This window comes from Saimiri boliviensis, chromosome 1 (assembly GCF_048565385.1).
Source record: "Saimiri boliviensis isolate mSaiBol1 chromosome 1, mSaiBol1.pri, whole genome shotgun sequence".
In the NCBI taxonomy this organism is placed as follows: Eukaryota; Metazoa; Chordata; class Mammalia; order Primates; family Cebidae; genus Saimiri; species Saimiri boliviensis.
The window spans coordinates 209,372,863-209,386,394 of record NC_133449.1 but is presented as its reverse complement, the minus strand read 5'-3'; positions in this window follow the sequence as shown (position 1 = coordinate 209,386,394).

The window sequence follows — 13,532 nt, the reverse complement described above, 5'->3', positions numbered from 1 at the left end:
TAGATGATAGGTGATCAACAAATGGCAAACATTGTAGACACAAGTGTTATTATTATAACACCATATGGTGCTTATGTTTTTATTACTCCTATGGGTTTATGTGATATCTTGTTTATAGTCTGCTCTTAATAATTTTTCACTAAACACTTTAAATTACATGCTCTAGCAAGAATAGATAACTGTATATCATCTTCTTCATATACATATATGAAAGTCAGCATGTGAGTCTGACTTCAAAATACTAACCACAACCTTTTAATTCTGTTAGCTCATAAAAGATATTTGTGAATTAAGAAATTTCATAGCTTAATTTTTAAAGCCTCAAAATTCTGAAAAGGGCAACTGTTCTAATATATGGCATTTTTGTTTTCATTCTGGATACACATTCTTCCACAGCAGGATGCAGCAAACAGTGTGCACATCATGGAAAACTGCTTTATTTTCAAGGATTGTAATCAAAATAAGATGAATTTTAATAACACAGATACATGCATACTTGGAGGAAACAATTATACCTACAAGCATAAATATATCAAATGCCTCATTTGTTCTTATGTTGTTTTAAAAAGTACTTTTCAAATGTTTTTGTAGAGCACTCTTTGAACTTTGTCATGTGGCCTAAAAGCAGCAGTTATTTACATAAAAAGGCAGCATTCTTCATGAGCTTTTGGAATTTTTGTTATGTGTATGAATATATCTTTTCTCCCTTTTAAAATAAGTCAGCTAGGGGAACAAACAAAAGTAAAGGACTGTGACTTTTACTGTATGACATATAATTTATATGTTAGTATGTGTATATGCATACCTTTGCATAAATTAATGAGTAAAATTATATGTAGTCATTTGACTAGTATTCATTGAGCACCTAGCTATTATATATCTATGTTTTGATCTACTAGATTCAGTAAATAAAAATCTCTTCCTTCCCAAAATTATATACTTAATACGAAGCCAAAAAATAAACATAATAAATAGGTATAGTATATATCTATTATATATTATAGTGTCTTATAGGTAGGGTAGTAGATAATCAAGATAATATAGTATCTTGGCTAAGGCAAAGTGCTAACAAAAAAAATATGAAGCAAAAATGGAGGAATATGTAAATTGGGCATATTTTAGTGAGGGTGTCAAGGAAAGCTGCCACTGAGAGTGAACTGCAGTATCTACACATGTACTATTTTATTTTCAAATTTGTGAGTTTTTCTAATTATAGATATAATTTAGGTAAATCTACTAAAAAATTAAACACCATAAACATGTGTAACATGGAAGTCCTCTTTGATTCAGATTAAAATATACACAGTAAATATATATGTGTATATTTATTACCTCCCTCCACATAAGACATAAGATCACCCTGTATATATATATTGATCAGTAACTTGCTTTATTTCCTTCACCAATACTATTGACATAGATTTCCATCAATTTTATTAACTAGACAGATGATTTTAACACAAACTAGAGAATGCATTGCAAACAGAGTTTGGATATATGAAGCCACTTTAGTACCACTAAACAAAAAACAGCAGCCCACATACACACTTTTAAAAATCACTTTTAGTTCTTGACAGTCACACACTTTAGTGTGAACCTTTTCATTTATGAAACATGATTTTAGCTTTTCTACCTTCACAGAGTTCCTAAATAATAGTTCATTTTGGATGATAGATTATGAAAAGCTTGTTTATATATCTAAAGCCTGACATTTTAAATCATATCTTTTCATTTTTCAGAAATGAATATGTTTGAAATCTTTCCATGGTAAATAGTATAATCTCCTGCTTTTTTAAAATAAATGCTATCATCCTTTTTTTTTAATGTTAGCCTAGATTTTGAAAAGCAAAAAATAAAAGCATAGCTATTGATGAACATTACATCTAAATGTTTAAATAGAAACTAATATTTAAGTCTTTAATCCATTATTATTTAATTTTTGTATAAGGTGTAAAGAAGGGGTCCATTTTCTGTTTTCTGCATATGGCTAACCAGTTCTCCCAGCATCATTTATTAAATAGGAAACCCTTTCCCCATTGCTTGTCTTTGTGAGGTTTGTCAAACATCAGATGCTTACAGATGTGAAGACAGTGTGGTGATTCCTCAAATATCTAGAACAAGAAATACCATTTGACCCACCAGTCTCATTACTGGGTATATACTCAAAGCAATATAAGCAATGTAAATCATTTTATTATAAATATGCATGCAGAGATATGTTTATTGCAGCACTATTCACAACAGCAAATACATGGAATCAAGCCAAATGCCCATCATAATAAACTGGATAAAGAAAATGTGGTACTTATATACCATGGAATACTACGCAGCCATAAAAAGAGACAAGATACGTCCTTTGCAGAGACGTAGAGTTGAAGTCATTCTCCTCAGTAAACTGACACAGGAAGAGAAAACCAAACACAGTGTGTTCTCACTTGCAAATGGGAGCTAAAGAAAAAGAAGGCATGGACACAGGGAGGGGAACAACACCCACTGGGACCTGCTGGGGGAGTGCAGGGAGAGGGAGAGCATCAGGAAAAATAGCTAATGCATGCTTGGCTTAATACATAGGTGAGGGATTGATAGATGAAACAAACCACCCTGACACACATTTACCTATGTAACAAACCTGCACACCCTGCATAAATATCCCAGAACTTATAAAATAAAATAATATCTTCAGTATGAAATGATTGCAATTATATACATGAATAAACAACTGGATTACGATTTTTATGATAAACTTTAATCATGTTTGTTGAAACCAAATAATGTCATTATTAGAGTCATTGATGTCAACAAGCAGTCATTTGCTTCACTCTCACTAGGATTGTGTGCTTTGGCAACAACTCAGGCATATTAACATTCTCCAAATAGGAGTAAAGTAAACAAGGTGTACTATGTCACAGCAGCTAACAAATTGTGCTTAACAACCAAGATATTATAGGACCATAATAATTACTTTCTCTTTTGTTCTTTCCTGCTGTTAAAAATATTCTGTGCCTTTTTTTTTTTACTAGTAATTGGTTTCGTGATTTTTAGTTGACCTCTTCTTATAATTGGGGTCTTCAGGTACATGAATCATATCCTTAGCAGAGCCTTGTCCTTCTGCAATTAAGTGTATACCTAAGAATAGCTGAGGATGGGCTTAGTGTAAGTTGTGAATCCATTTAGGGCCATTAAAAAAAATTAGAGCAGGTTTTGAAAGTCTTTTATAAATGTAAAAATGCTTTTACCTAAAATAAAATAATCCATTAGAAAGTATTAAGACTTTAAAAGCTTTTCTTTGATGAGACATTAGAAAAAACTAAAAAAACTACGTCATTTTTATTCTCTTGTTGATACACTGTCATATTGAAACAAAAACTATTTTGATTCAAACTTAATGAATATAAACATTTTATTCAATGTTAAAACAACATATATTATTTTTTTCTAGCATAAAATTTAATGTTGTAGAAATATACCTAAGTTAACAGCAAGCGTAGCAGAAAGTAATTTAAGCTTAGATTTATAAGGCTGATAAACTCACTTTTCTTTCACTTTGGCATTACTTTCTTATCTGTAAATGTTAGAGTGTTTTGATTGTGATAGACATATACTTGATGAAAAAGGAAATATCTTCAAAAATAAGTTGTCTGAAGTAGGCAAGTGTTGTGAGAAAAAAATCAAATTTATATAGCATTGCCTTCAAAAATTTGTGACTAAAAATAATTTGTGATTTCAAGCAATACCGCATCCCAGGATGATAATAATTATAATAAAAGTAGATTATTTTTTACAAAAGTAACTAAATCATTTTTAAAGTAATTAACACAAACACTACTTAATATTATCTCTGCAATTTTTATATCCAATGAATGTATGTGATATTCTGTATGGAAGTTAATGGCTAAGGATTTATTTATAAATCTATACTACTGCCCAGTAAATTACTGTTTTCACTACCTTCATATATTTATTGGGATAATTTTTGAAAGTAACTAATGGAGATAGTGTTGGTTAAAGCCTCTCAGCCCAGCAACTTCTTACCCTTTTACTTTTTAGAGCTGCAGTGCTACCAATTGCTAAGCACTTTAGTGTTATCAATTACTACCAGGTATTTTGCGAGATACTGACTGGACATAAAATAAAAGAAACAAATAACTGCCACGTAAACTTCATATCCATGTATGTGGAGGGTTAGGGTGACAACAGGTATGTAAGCAAATAATTTTAAATATGATTAATGCTAAGAGAAGGAACGATAACTCAGCTTGAAGATTCAGAGGAAGGCCTTCTAAATGAGAAGATGTTTTAATTAAATACCAAAGAGTTAGTCAGAGAAATATTGGAAAGGATATACAAAGCAGAGAAAACATTACAGGTAAATATACAGGTATAAAACAATATGATCTGTGAAAAGAATCAAAGTAATTCCATATGGTTTATATTACTATCAAAGATTACAGAAGAGAGAAAAGTGTCTTTAGCTGCTGTAAATAGAAACAAGCTCATAAAAGGTCCTACCTGCTAATCTAAGTGGTGATAATTGTACTTGGGAAGTGGGACATATTGAACACTGTAACCTAGACAGTGATTATTTTATTTTATTTTATTTTATTTTTATTTTATTTTACATAGGTGATTATGCTCTAGAATAGCATGTGGACATTCCATGAAAAAATGTTTGATAAAGAGAGTGAAGGAGGAGTTAGGAGTACTGAAACTGCCAGAGTGAAAATGTGATTTGGAAAAACTGTCCTGATAAGGTGACAATGAAGGTGTTGGTTATGAATAAAATGTTTGGGAGTGAAGAACAGCAGGGATGAGGAACTGAATTGTGCAGTTGAGTCTGAGGTGCTTGTGGGATCAACCAAGTTAATATGCCCAGTGGAAAAGCAATTTCAAACTCAGAGGAGACAACCAGCCTGGACGCTTAACATTGGTATCCATTAGTAAATACGTAGTGAGAAAAAGTGAGTTGGTTGAATCAGGAAACATAAATGGGAAAAGAGAGAAAAACAATGTACCAAAACTAGACATTTAAGGAACAAACCTATCAGCTTTTATGGCAGGTTAAAAGAAAGAAGACTATTAAAGAGGCTGAGAAGTATAACAATAATCCTGAAAGTTAAGTAATTTTATCACCATTTTTTTCAGACAAGGACCCTGAGGTTCAGAAAAAAACAATGAGTAATAGGCCCAGATTTTATAGCTAGGAATTGGCTAATCCAGAATTCGATCTGTAGTATTTTTTACAAGTGTGTTTTTTCCATTATATTATGAAGGCATTACAACAAATTACAGAACTCTTAAAAAGATCGTGCCTTCTACTTTCAAAACATTCCCATAATCCAAGGACATAATTTATACTTTAAAGAAACACTTGATTTTATTCCACAAAAGTTATAATGAAACAAGATAATTGCTCTTTTCTATACCATAACCATATTTACTGTTCAGTTATGCTGCTTTTGTGATAGCTTTTTCATATTACTGATTTGATATTGACAGTGTAAATATATTCTAGATACATTTAATTAAACAAACATTGTAAAAAAGTGGCTATTTCATTCTTTCATTAAAAAACTTTTATTTAAAAATTTTACAAAATTCTAATATACAAAAAACTTTCAGCCATTCATGAAATCAACTCAATCCTTCTTCTACTTGTTAAACACACAGCATGATATTTCAGTAACAGAAATTCCTTATTTACACCTGTTCATCAAATGTTTATATTTTTTCAAGAGACTGTTTTGGGAAAATGTACAAACCTCTTGTTTTATAAATTTGTTATAAATTATCAAGGTGTAACAGTATCTGCCTTTTTCTGCTATGAAGAAATTTTGTTACACCATGCAGAATTACATTAAAACAAAATTCAAATCCAAAGCAAAAATTTGTGTTTGCTGACAATGATAGGAGATGCCGTTTTCATTGCTGTGATATGAGCCCCACATTTAAGAAAACTTAAAAATTAAAAATGCAGAAAGCTAGAGTGACCTTACCACTTCTTCCATTTGTGGATTAATTTTAGATACTCCCTTCTCCTAATTACTTAGAAATATCAATGATCTCAAAGAAAACAACAGTATTATTACAAAGGCATCATGAAATTTTAGAAATATCTATGTTTATCTAATCACATTATAGATTCAAGAAAATCATGGAGTAATTCTCATGTATATATAGAACAAATTATGTAGTATTGTTACCTTGTCATTAAAATAATTTTCTTTTTGAACTATAATTTTCTTAGAAATATAATTTAAGCATTACTCTGTAGCACATATATATTTCTAACTTTCTTGCACGTAAAGAAAAAAGTATTTTCTTTACTGAGAACATGTGAAGTGCCACATGTGATGGTTCTGTAGATAACATGGTAATATTGTTACATTTACCACATTATCACGTAGATAACATGGTAATCTTGATTCAACTTCATATCCCCAAAAGTATCCTTTCTACAAAAGGCAATATTCTCACAAGTTGGATTGTCCAGGTGCAGATACTAAGATGGAATTTGGGGTGCAAGGTGTTTATTAGGGGCCAGGCTTTGTGAAACAAAAAGGAAGTTAACAGGATTTGCAGGGGAAGGAATTGATCTGCAAGTAGAGACCAACTAAAAACATCGCTAACTCAGTAGAGAACACTCCAGTATTGAGCATCAAAGTGTTCCACATGGGGGTGAAATAGGTCTTTATTTTCAGCCTCAGTCAGTCACCAGATGCAAGCTGCTGAAGAAATACTCTTTGTTGTCCCTTTGTTTATTTGTAGCCTACTTCCTTCCAATTATCTGGGTCAATTACCTCTGTAAATATAGTAACTCCTTTTCTTGCCTCTTGATCCCTGAATACAGGAGCTGAAAGTGAATAGGTGACAGCCTTACTCATTCAATGGGATTCTTGCTGCTTTGTCTGGAGAAAGCGTTCTTCTCATGTTTATGGGGTCTAATTTATCATTAACATCACACAGTGAATTACTGAGAGTAAAGGTAGAGGGAACACTGTTATTTTCAGTCCTGGTCCCTGGAACCACATATTCTTCCTATTGGAATCACAGAGCCAAATAACGATTTTCAACTAAATGCCTATACTACATATTGATATAAGACATTCCATAGTTGAAGCATATTGCACCCTGGTTTCCCCTTCAGCTGGGTCTTCAGCAAGCCTTTCAAATGTTCTCTCATGCTGGCAGCTTGGATATTATGATATATGAGGGCTTAAATTCCTAGACCTGCTTCGTGTACAGTGAGTCACCTATGTCACATGAAATTATGTGGGATCCAGTACCAGGTATGCACACTCTGTAAGCCCTCAAATAGTAGTGTTAGCTAAGACCTTGAGGGCAGGAAAGGTAAACATGTACCCAGAATATGTGTCTGCTTTTATGATGAACCACTGACCCTTCTAGAATGCAAAGAGGAAAATATAGTCAACTTGACACCAAATGGTCACTTTGTCTCCTTGAGAGAGGGTCTCTATCGGGGGCTCAGCACTAGTATCTGATGGTGGCTCCTTGTATATCAAACTTAATGGAGTATGTGCTATTTGGTTTATAACATAACAACCATTGTGTCAACATCATGCATGTGTTCATTGTGTTGGTACTAGAATAGTCTATGACATATACAAGTTGATATCATCTAATGAACCTATTTTGTCCACTTTGCTGTGCATGGCCTCTTACACAGTAGATGCTTTCTGGTAGACACTAACTAATATGTAACACAAAGATTCTCTCACATTACATCTGCTCCCATATATCCGTTGATATATGCCTCTAACTCCAGACCTTTTTGTCCTAAATCTAATCTGGTTATCTCTTTTCCTTTATATCACTGTTTTCTCTTTCTTTCTTTCTTTGTTTAAGTAAATAGCTAGGCCTTTAAGTCCTACCACAGACAGTCAACAGACAAACTGCCCAGGAAAAGTTACAACCTCAGGCAAAGTGAATTTCTACAGCTAAGGCAGATCCTGAAGAAGCTCACAAATAAAGGCTACATACTAACACACTCCCTGAAGCTTGACAATAAGTTATTCTTTAAATGGGGACATGCAAAATGTGTCTCTATATCTACCAAAATAAAATGTAATGGCTGCTTCCCTAGAGGGAAACAAGGCATTTGGAGAGATTTTAAAAAGAGGGCCTCATAGATATTCCATGATCAAAATACTTAGTGGGAATCATACATTATCCAGATGCAATAATATAAATTTTCATTTTCTTTCTTGTTGAAAAAAATTACCATTTTTCTTCTTTCTCTATCTATTCCAAGTTCATGAAGGAAGGACTCAAGTTATTTCGCTGTGTATGGAGCAAAGAATAATCAAAAACTTCACAGGAAAAAAAGGGCTGAGCAGATACTTAAAGTCACATAAAAGAACGGAAGCTAAGTGACCGCCAGGGATATAGAAGGGATATTCTAAGATATCAAGGCAGTGGGGAAAGTGTACATGCGAACACCTAAGAAGGAGAGTATGATGATTAGGAGGAGAGCAGGTTACTTATGATAGAACGATAGGTTTTTTTATTAGGAGCAGCATATGAGAGGCAGGAAGTGAATGGAGATATAGTTGGAGAAATAATTAGGGAGCATATTCAAAACTTGTAAACCATGCTGTGGAACTTGAAATTTATGCCAGGGGTGCTAGTACATGGAAATATGAAATCAGAATAGTAGTGATATGCTCATATACATGTGCTACAGAAATATCATTGGAACTGCTGTTTGAAAATAGAGTCAAAGAGTTCCTCTGCTGTCTTCAAATATCAACAATTTCATAGGATCCCTCCTATATTTCCTCCTATATTTCTGAAAGATAACTCTTCATCATCCAAATGTCCAGTTACCTTTGCTTCCAAAACTGCTATAATAGAAACTGACATTGAAAAAATTTTGGTGAGGCCAGCACGTGAAGGAAAATTACTATTATAGCCAAAAGGGTTTTATACTTCAGTCATTACATCTGTGTTCAAAATCAGATTTAATGGCCAAGACCAATTAAAATTTATGATGATATCAATGATACATGCAGATTCTGATTTTATCTATACAGAAGTAAGTGGGAAGGAACAAAAGTGGGTCAAATTCCAAAATTCTAGATAAATATAATAATGTATATAATACAAACAGTGATACAAAACTGACCAAAAGTCATGATCAAATTAAAATATTTTAATGATACTTGGGCAGATTAAAATTTTTAACAGGATAAAGTTTTAACATATAATAATCATGCTACAAAGAATTTTTAAAATGCTTGTTTCTGTTTTCACTATAAATATTGTTGTTCTCAAAAGATAGACCTTGGATTTTTATGTTAGGATAAGCTATAATACGTGGACTTTTTTATTTTATTATTTTTTTTAATACCAGAAGCTATTATTCCATCACTCAAAAACTCCAATCTGATTATCTTACAAAGAAAATTTAACACTTCAGCATGGCTGAAGACTACACTGTAGTTCCAAAGGGAAGGCCTACTGTTTATAGGAATAGATAGAAAAGAGCATTGGAAAAGGAGACAGGTTATGGGATGCAGAATTAAAAGACAAAGAGGATTAAAGAGAAATTGGTTAACGGTCATAAAAATGAAATTATATAGATGGAATAAAGGGGAATTATAGTTAGTAATAATTTATTGTATATTTTTAAATGGCTAGAAAATATAATTATAATGGTACAGTAGAAAAGATATTTGAAGTAATTGATACCCTCATTGCCTTGATTTTTTACATGTTGTATATCCATGTCAAAATATCACAAATATCCCCAAAATATGCACAGCTATGTTAATAAAAATCTAAAAATATCAATAAGGGTGGAGAATATATAAAGTAAAATAAATATTTGAATATATGGATTTCCATCAGGTATAAGCAAAAGCAATAAACTCTATTTACATAATCATTGTAACAAGAGAGAATAGTTTTTTTTATTTATATAACCAGAAATATGCTGTCTTCAGAATATTTATAAAAGAATAGCAGAGATGAGAAAGCATTCAATGTAGGAACACCCATAAGAGGAAAATGAAAAATTTATCCCATCATATATGACCATCTATACGGAAAAATACAACTAGTAAATCTTTATGTATCTGAGACCATTTCGAGGTATGATCTCATTTTCTATTCCACCATGTATTAACTTTTCCCATCCAAATAGAAATTTTCCTATTCCATCAATATTTAATTTTCAATGTCTCATATTTCCCAAAGTATAGGGGTTGCCTCTCCCCTCTTTCTGTAGAATTGAAGGTCTGCTATTATTTTCAACTAAGGAAGCAAAATGCATAAATCTGGAGAGTCACTCAGCGGTAGCAGGAGCACAAGTTCCACTAAAGACCAATGAGCACATTCTTTGAACTGTTTTGTCATTATTATCTTATTTACGTGAGTCAAGGAATAAAATAACAACTTATGAGATCAGCTCTGTAATTTTCCAAAGAGCTAAAAATAAAACCATCAGAAAATTATTTCCCTTTAATTGCTGATTTCTAGCTATTTTTTTCATATGAACTAGATCTCTTTGCGTGTAAAAAGCACTTTTGTAACTGTGACCAGTTTTCATTGTATCATTGTCTCTCAGACTACCTTTTGAAATGATTTGACAGCTTAAGCTTTTTAAAAAAATAAATTTAAATATGTATCAATGCACCTTTTAGTGTGACATAAATTCAGGTTTGGTATGGTACAGATTTATATAGATTCACTCTCTTAGCCATTCCATTTCCCCCAGTATGGATCCTCAATATGAACCATTAAAAAGTACACCAGTTGATCTTAGTGAATAACCAAGCTAGACTGTCCAAACAACCTTTGAAGTAAATAGAATTGATTGCTAAATGTGGTCATTCACCATTTCTGTGAAATTGAATGCTTTTATTTAGCATCCATAGGTTCAAATTTATATTCCATAAATTAATTCATGTTGATTATATTTATATTTCAAATTTTATTTATATTTCAGTACAATATCATGCCAAGAAAACTGAAATTCAGTATGAATGTGTGTGTGTACATAAATATATGTTTATGCCTGTTTTCACAATTTCCTACATGAAGTCAAATTCCTGCAACAATGTTGTCATATTTTTCTTTCATTCTATAAAAATTATGAAAAATTTTGTGCAGCAGAGTCCAACAGATTTGTTGCAATGATAGATGTGTTTTATATCTATGCCTTCCAAAGTGGAAGCCACTAGCCACACATGACTATTGTGTACCAGTGATGTGGCTGGTGCAACTGAGGAAATATATTTTAATTTAATGCAAGTTTAAATAGCACTTTATATTTAAATTTAAATAACTTCTTTGTGTATTTCATGGCTACCACATTGAACGGAACAGATCTATGGCAATTAGAAACAGTTACTGTGCTGACATTTTCACAATAAAGAAAGAAAACCATTAAGTATAATTCTTAAGTACAATCCAACAGTCATAATATTAGACATAAGATGAGTAAAGGAACATTGAAGATGCTCTAATTCACCTTAAAAGAAATGGAGAGGCAGAAAGGAAAGTTCCAAAAGGAAAGAAAACAGTTGTCTTGCCATAGGACTAGGAGTTAGCACCAAGTGGATTCTTTGTTCACATGCAGGGAAAAAAAAAAAAAAAAAAAACACTAAACAATTAAAATCAACTTGACCATGCTCCCCTTGAAAATAGATTATTCTATTCACTGTGATTGGTGGTTGTGGGTTTTTTTCCCAATGTTAACTTATGCATTAAAAAAATGAATCATCAGTGAAATTCCATAGCTTAGTTTAAAGGGTATCTTCCAAATTACCAAATCAGGTCCCACTGGATCCCCTTAAAGAACCTGTAAATATTTTAGAGCTTGGTAATCCATATTATCCAAATGTTGTTTAATATTTTACTCTAAACAATATATAATTATCTATTTTTTATTTCCAGAGGAAAGAAATCATTAATTTTTTTTTTTTTCCTACCTATGTACTTTTAAACCTAACCATTTATAGTAGCACTAGGAGGCAGTATTAGGAAGCTATTACTAAGCCTTGCTTATGACAATGAATTTAAATTCTCTTACTTTCCTGTTCCTCTTGTTCCCACTTCCTGTTGTGTTTCAGTTGAACTTGATCTTGAAATTTTAATATTTTGCTCAATTTGTGGTCCTCTTGTCATCCTTCATCAATGGACTTTCACCTTAGATGCCTGTAATTTCAGCTGCAGTTCAGTACTGAGCTCTTAATCACACTCGTAGCTCCTCCTGCTTCTCACTACTTTGGGACACTATACTTCTCTCATTGCACTCTATAAGTAAGACTTCGGTGCCCACTGACTTGACTGATACTCCAAATGGACTGATCATAGTTAAGTAATTTTATAACTTCTATAGATATAATCAAAGATAGAATTTAGAGCACTATCCACATTTTTTATTTCTTTAAAGAATTTGATTTTAAATTAGAAGTACACAAAGGACAGTAAGAGATATAGACTAAGCATTCTTTTTTTCTGCCCTTTGGATATACCAGATGTGAGAAAGAAAATCACAAATTTATTGATTCCATCCCATCAAGTGTGTGGGCTCTGTGGTTGCTCTAATACAAGGATTGGAGGATTTCTCTCAATCTCTCAATCTCTCTCTCTCTCTCTCTCTCTCTCTCTCTCTCTCTCTCTCTCGTGTGTGTGTGTGTGTGTTTGTGTGTGTATGTGTGTCTGTTTCTGCCTCTAAAACTTTAGAGACTGTTAGCTTCCACTTCATGTTTCTTGGAACACTCACTCTTGGAAGTCAGCCATTATGCTGTTAGAAAGCCATAGCTGCCTCATGGAAGGTAGCCTGGCTAAGAAGCCAATGTTGACTTGCTTCTCCTTGTGAGGAACCTCCTCAACACCTAAACCTGATTTAGATTATGAATCCTGATTTTGAAGCTAATTCTATATTGGGCTAAAATTTCTAGGGTCTTTAGAGGGGGCAAGTGTGTTTTTCATGTGGAAATATTATAAAGAGCTTTTGGCCAGAGGTTTACTATGACAGGTCAAAGATGATCATGGATTCTTTACATTTCTCTCATTGAGAGTTGGAGTCCATACCCACTTTTCTTGAATCTGTGGACTCTATAACTACTTGAGTATAGTATAAGTGACAGATTAAGAGACTGAGAACTTTCAATTCCTGTCTCTTGAAATGCTAACTCTTACGTGCCAGCTACTGCCTTGTGAGGGAGCTGAGGCAAACCCGCATGAGGAAGAATTGAGGCCCCAAGCCGACAGCCAGAGCTAAGATAAAAGCTCTCAACCAGCACCAATTTATCAGATACGTGAATAGATGAGCCACCTTAGCTGATAGCACATAGAGCAAAGACTTGCAAACCATACAGTTCATCCTACATTCTTCATCCACAAGTCAGGAGCAAAATAAAATTTATATTTCAAGCCAATATGTTTTGGCATTATTACTCAGAAATAGATAATTCAAATCCCAGAGTATTTTCACAGTAGAATGTTTCTGCTCTCTTCATGTGGAATTATCTTCATAAAAATCTTTGAAGAGCTAGTTTTGCCCA